Genomic DNA, 5,331 nt, shown 5'->3' with positions numbered 1-5,331 from the left:
TGAGCTGACATCCATCTGAATGTTCGCAATTTACATGTCATAATTTGGCTTCAGGATCAATTTTTCTTCGTGGTTAAGGCTTGCTTCATCGACAGCGTACTTGTCTTTCGCTGTGCAAAGATTCCTACCCACGCAAGCATCCTGGAGCAAAAAAGTAAACTAAGCAAAAAAGTATTACTTTCAGAATCATGGTGGAGCATTCGCGGCTGCATAGTTCCCGTAATGCTACTACGGAATGGCTAGTTGTAATATTTGCAGGTAACCATGGCGGTAAAGTGGTGCTGTTAAACAAATCTAGAAAACCTGCGGTTCTTCAGAGCACCAAAGTGCGAATAAACGATGCGCACACACAAAAAAGCTTTCAAGCCGGTGATAGCACTACCAAAGCTTCAAAGGCTCTTCGCTCCGTCCTACCGTATGGTTAATTATTTTAAAACCAGATGGCGCTCCGTGTCAGACTTAGGAGCGCCACCTAGAAAGCATTGCGCTGGTTTCCTACGGTAAAAAAAAATACTAGAAAAAAAATCTGTTGTGACGACAAAAAGTATTGTGCTGTGTTTTTCGACTGACAATTTTCACAAAAACGAAGCAGAATAGCCTTTTCGAAGACCTAAATAACGAAAATCGCAGTCATGCTACATACTGCATTTCAGACTACAATGTTCAGAAAAATCGATCTAGTTCTTCAGTTTAGTATATATCTTGGCGAATCCTCCTCTCGTTTTCGCGCGCCCCGTTTTGAAGCTAAAGCAATAATCAACGCTCATAGTGAGGAGCAATACCGTAAAACAGGACGGGACTGAGGCAGGCGACAACACAGTTTTGCGGTTTTGCTCCTCACGATGTCCTACCAACTCGACTACAACCAAGTCCTTCTAAATGAACGCTCACTTTTTTTTTGTGCCGGAGGTTGCTTTTCATTACTTTGCTAAATAACCGGCATGTAAACAAGCGTGATTTTACGTGCGAATATTGCTCAACTGAGCCTTGCTCAAAACCAGTGGAAGTGTTTTGCAAGATAGGACGAAAGGAAGATTGCTGGCTTTAATAGCTGTATGTTGCTTTGTTACGACACTGTAGCGATTGCAGTGCGCATGCGCATGATAAGTTGCTGCCCAACCGACAGGATCAACACAAGAGTGTACTGGACCAGCCGTAGCCCATTGATGTCCTTGGTTGGTTTCTGTCGCAATTCTCTATTTTCTTTGTCCAGTATTCACGCCCCATTCACATTCCTTCATGCCTTCCACCAGGCATCTGATTTAATATCTGATAAGGGTCCCATTTGGACCTAAGATATTAAACTTATTTTTGGAATGAATGCGGCGGAGTGCTTGAAGCTTGCTTCACCTCCGCCACAGGTTGGCCCGGTATTTCACTGCCTCCGGGATCGGCCCCAGACATTATAGCGCGCGTCTTTCCTTTCAATCTTTGCTCTCCTATTTTTCAACTCTCCTACTTTCAGCACGTGGCAGCAATTGTGGCTCAGCTTTAGCCAGTGGGCAGGCTGTGCACTTTCCTTTTCATTCTTCCTGACAACAGCAAGCAAGCAAGCACGTCGCAGTTCAGGCCTCCATTCAGAATTGTGCATAACCCTCACCAACGTATAATTTGTATATCATGTAACGCCGTGTTTGTTTCAATGAAAACTAAGAAAACAAGTGAGTATTTATCAGCTATAATTAAACTTTGAAAACAGCGCGACGTCAAGTTCGGAAACCTGCTTTTTATTACAAACTGCCACAAGCACAGTTGAACATGTTTCTTTTCTCATGAAAAGCTGTCACCGTACCGTCTTAATGCTAGCTTAAAATTGTGCTTCACTGCTGTATAAAATTTACATTCGTTACATATGGAGCATACTTGTTTGATATGCGAAAACTTGAGCTTCTCCTAATATCATTCAGCAAGGATGCGTCGCATCACTAGCGCATTACTCAGAAGAAATTGGTATGGTTTATGGTTTAGGGGGGTTTAACGTCCCAAAGTGACTCAGGCTATGAGAGACGGCAGAAGAAACTGTTAAAATAGTTTCTTCAACTAGTTTTCCTTTTTTTGTAGCGATAGCTACATTACGGTAGCATTTCGAGCCTTCAGCCTGACTGCGCCGCCACGCTGTCACGTGGTTGGTCACGTGGGGCGGAGCAGCGCGCGGCGCGGCGCCGTGACTGATCACGTGGTTCGTCATGTGGTTGGTCACGTGACCAGCCACGTGGTGCGGAGCCACTGCTGCTGCCAGCGGCGCGGCGCCCCTGCAAAACTGAGCTGCCAAAGCTCTGCGCATGCGCCGTGCCAAGTGGGACGAAGATGAAGAAGGAACGCCCAGCGAAACGGAGTGGCGAAAGACTGACTTCGCAATTCAACTGAGCAAGTTCCACTCGGCAAGCTGTAGCTATCGCGTAACTCAAGGTTTAACCAGAGCTAAACTACCACCAATTCTTTTCTGGTTTACTACTTCCTTTGAACTTTTTGATGTCTAATCGTTTTTGCTTGAAGCATGCTCAAGAAAATATTCCACAGCAAGGACCTCGTTCTATTGTGCCGTCCTTTGTGGCTGTCAGCGAAGCAACGTTTTCCAGTTCTTTCGTGGTCATGCAAAAATCCTCGAGACACTGCTTTTCAGAAAAGAAGGAAAAAAATAATTTTAAATGCCCAGTCTGACACACAAGGCTTTTTTTGCCATTTCTCGGCCAGCGCGTCGTAGACGGTCATCTCGGAGGTGCAGTAGTCATGCTCTTTGACACCTGAACATCGACGCATACTGCCAATGAAAACTTTGTTGAACTTGTTTCTTTTCTTATGAAAAGCTGTCACCATACCGTCTTAATGCTAGCTTAAAAATGTGCCTCCCTACTACATAAAATATACATTGGTTACATGCGGAGCATACTTATTTGATATATGCCAAAACTTGAGGTTCTCCTAATATCATTCAGCAAGGATGTGTCGCATCACTTGTTTGAAGCATGCTCAAGGAAATAGTTCAAAGTAAGGACCTCGTTCTATTGTGCCGTCCTTTGTGGCTGTGAGCGATTAAAATGGCCTCTACTCACGCATCTACAGAACAATGGCACAATCAATACACGGAAGTTGATCAAAGCACCGCTACGGATTGGCAGAAAAAAAAAGAGCTGGATTTCTTTTTCTGGCGATCAAGCAGGAAGTTCCCAAGCTGGCAGTGTACATGAAATACACAAATTCAATGTTATTCTTGTTTCGGCGCGCCTATTCTGAGCTGTGCTTGAAAATGGCAGGCGTCATCAGATGCGGTGTTTATAAGCATATCCGACCGCGATAAGAGCGTCACCCCCTCTGTGCCATGTAGTGGAACCGTTGTATCGATCACACTTACAGGACGCTGTTCGGGACATGTAGAGCCACAGCAATGCGAACTTGTATCGAACGAGCCCGAGAGTCAGGGTTAGACGCGGCTTGTGTTTTTTTTTTCCCCCGCTGATAAAAGAAACCTTTTCTTTGGCACTAAGAAATGATAGAGCCGGGCAGCTATGAATCAGGTCTCATAAAGAGTTCAAAGCATCGAATGAACGAGCGCGCTGACTAGAAGCGTGCCACGTGCTGTAGTTCTTTTGCAACTTATTTTTAGACATATTATTGCTCAGCTTTCGCATACAGACATGGAGAAAAGCGGCACACGCTACCGAGACACAGAAGAGAAAGAAAACGCCACACACGCTGACTTTTTGTGTCCCGTCTAGTTAGCGCTCTTTTCTCACCATGAGTATTCATTAACTAACCCAAACTACTGTTTTCTCTCAGTTAATGATATCGCTTTTTTTATTTTACTTTTTGACTTGTGGGTTCGCCTGCATGTTAAGCATACAGATGTCCCGTGATGGTGAGCACGTATTGCTCCACTTGACAGAAATAAAATGTACAGAAAAATATTTATTAAATGATAAAAACAATCCTTTCCACAAGTGTTAGTCTTTCATTAAGTGCTGAAGCCTTGGGAAAACCCTGCTATAAACTGCTTAGATAGCGCGTACCCTGCTTTCTTTGCTATAATGTGCCCCCCTCGGGTGCGCAACTCCTAAGTTCACAGTGGATAATAAATGAATAAAAATAGCCCCTCAGAGTGATTGATTGCCCCAAAGCCACCTCATCATTATAGGCAACAACTCCATTGCAATCTGCCGCGGTCGGCACCAGCGAAAAGCGCCCGCTGTGAGCGAATCCACATATTTACGACCAGGTAAGCATTTCGCGGACGACTAGTACCTCGTAAGTGGACGTAAGTGCCTGCACGATGGAAAACCTATCTCGCGATCAGGTGTTTCTTACACTTGTTTGGGCGCCATCGCGTCGGAAATCGTCGAGCGAAATGAGGAACGGTTAATCTGCTCCCGTTACTAGTGTGGGGTTACAAAGCTTGTAGACCTACGCAGCAATTTTTCCCACCCATACATATAAAAAGGCCAATTAATGGGCGCGGCGTTAAGCAAACCACAAAGAAACGCGCTGTTCTCGTCAATCCCATTTTTCTGTCTTGAGCTGTTTACCACGTTGTATAAACCACAGCGGTCGCTCTGTAGTTATGGCGCTTGGCTGCTGACCCGAAGGACGCGGATTCGATCCCGGCCACTACGGTTGAATTTCGATGAAGGCAAAATTCTAGAGGCCCATGTACTGTGCGATGTCAGTGCACGTTAAAGAACCCCAGGTGGTCGAAATTTCCGGAGCGATCCGCTACGGCGTCCATCATAGCCTAAGTCGCTTTGAGAGGTAAAACACCCACAAACCATAAATCATTAACATCTTGCATAATAATTGAAAACTAAACTAAAAGCTTACCTCTCCCGAACGAAACCGCAGCACGAACTGGCTTCGTATTTTTTCTTTATATTGTACTCGCTCGGCTCGCTTTGGGTGCTTCCGCCAGTGCCTGCTTTTTTCAGCTTTCTCTTATTCTTTCTGCTCACTTTCAGTGCTGTTCAAGTCACTTTTGCGCTATTCTTACAAAAATGAGCTTCGAGTTCCGTTTATGCCTTGGTAAGGCTTGTAACCTCTGAGGTCTACAAACTTAATTCAGCAGAGCTTGAATTCATTAAAAAAAACTTCATTAAACTTTCGTTGAGAGCTTCCCAATCAAGTATTTGTCGAAAACTTATTGATATTTAGTTATAAAAGCGGTGGTGTTGCTAAGCCTAACTTAAATAAATTACGCCTAATTTAGATGTGCCTGATGTAATCCAGTATTTATTCCGAACGCAGCGCCTGTTCAGGCTCTAGTAAGACGTTCAAATTTCCCTTTAAATAGTGCCGATGCTGCAATGCGCCCTCGGGCCTGCGTTTTCTGGAGACTTCGTATGC

General features: G+C 44.6%; 1 pseudogene; it reads left to right on the top strand.

Moving 5' to 3' along the window:
- Positions 1–1,231: 1,231 nt before the first annotated feature.
- On the top strand, positions 1,232–1,404 carry LOC144130687 (U2 spliceosomal RNA; annotated as a pseudogene).
- Positions 1,405–5,331: the final 3,927 nt, after the last annotated feature.

The sequence above is a fragment of the Amblyomma americanum genome, chromosome 4 (genome assembly GCF_052857255.1).
Source record: "Amblyomma americanum isolate KBUSLIRL-KWMA chromosome 4, ASM5285725v1, whole genome shotgun sequence".
NCBI classification, from domain to species: Eukaryota; Metazoa; Arthropoda; class Arachnida; order Ixodida; family Ixodidae; genus Amblyomma; species Amblyomma americanum.
This window is presented reverse-complemented; position numbering and strand designations above follow the sequence as displayed.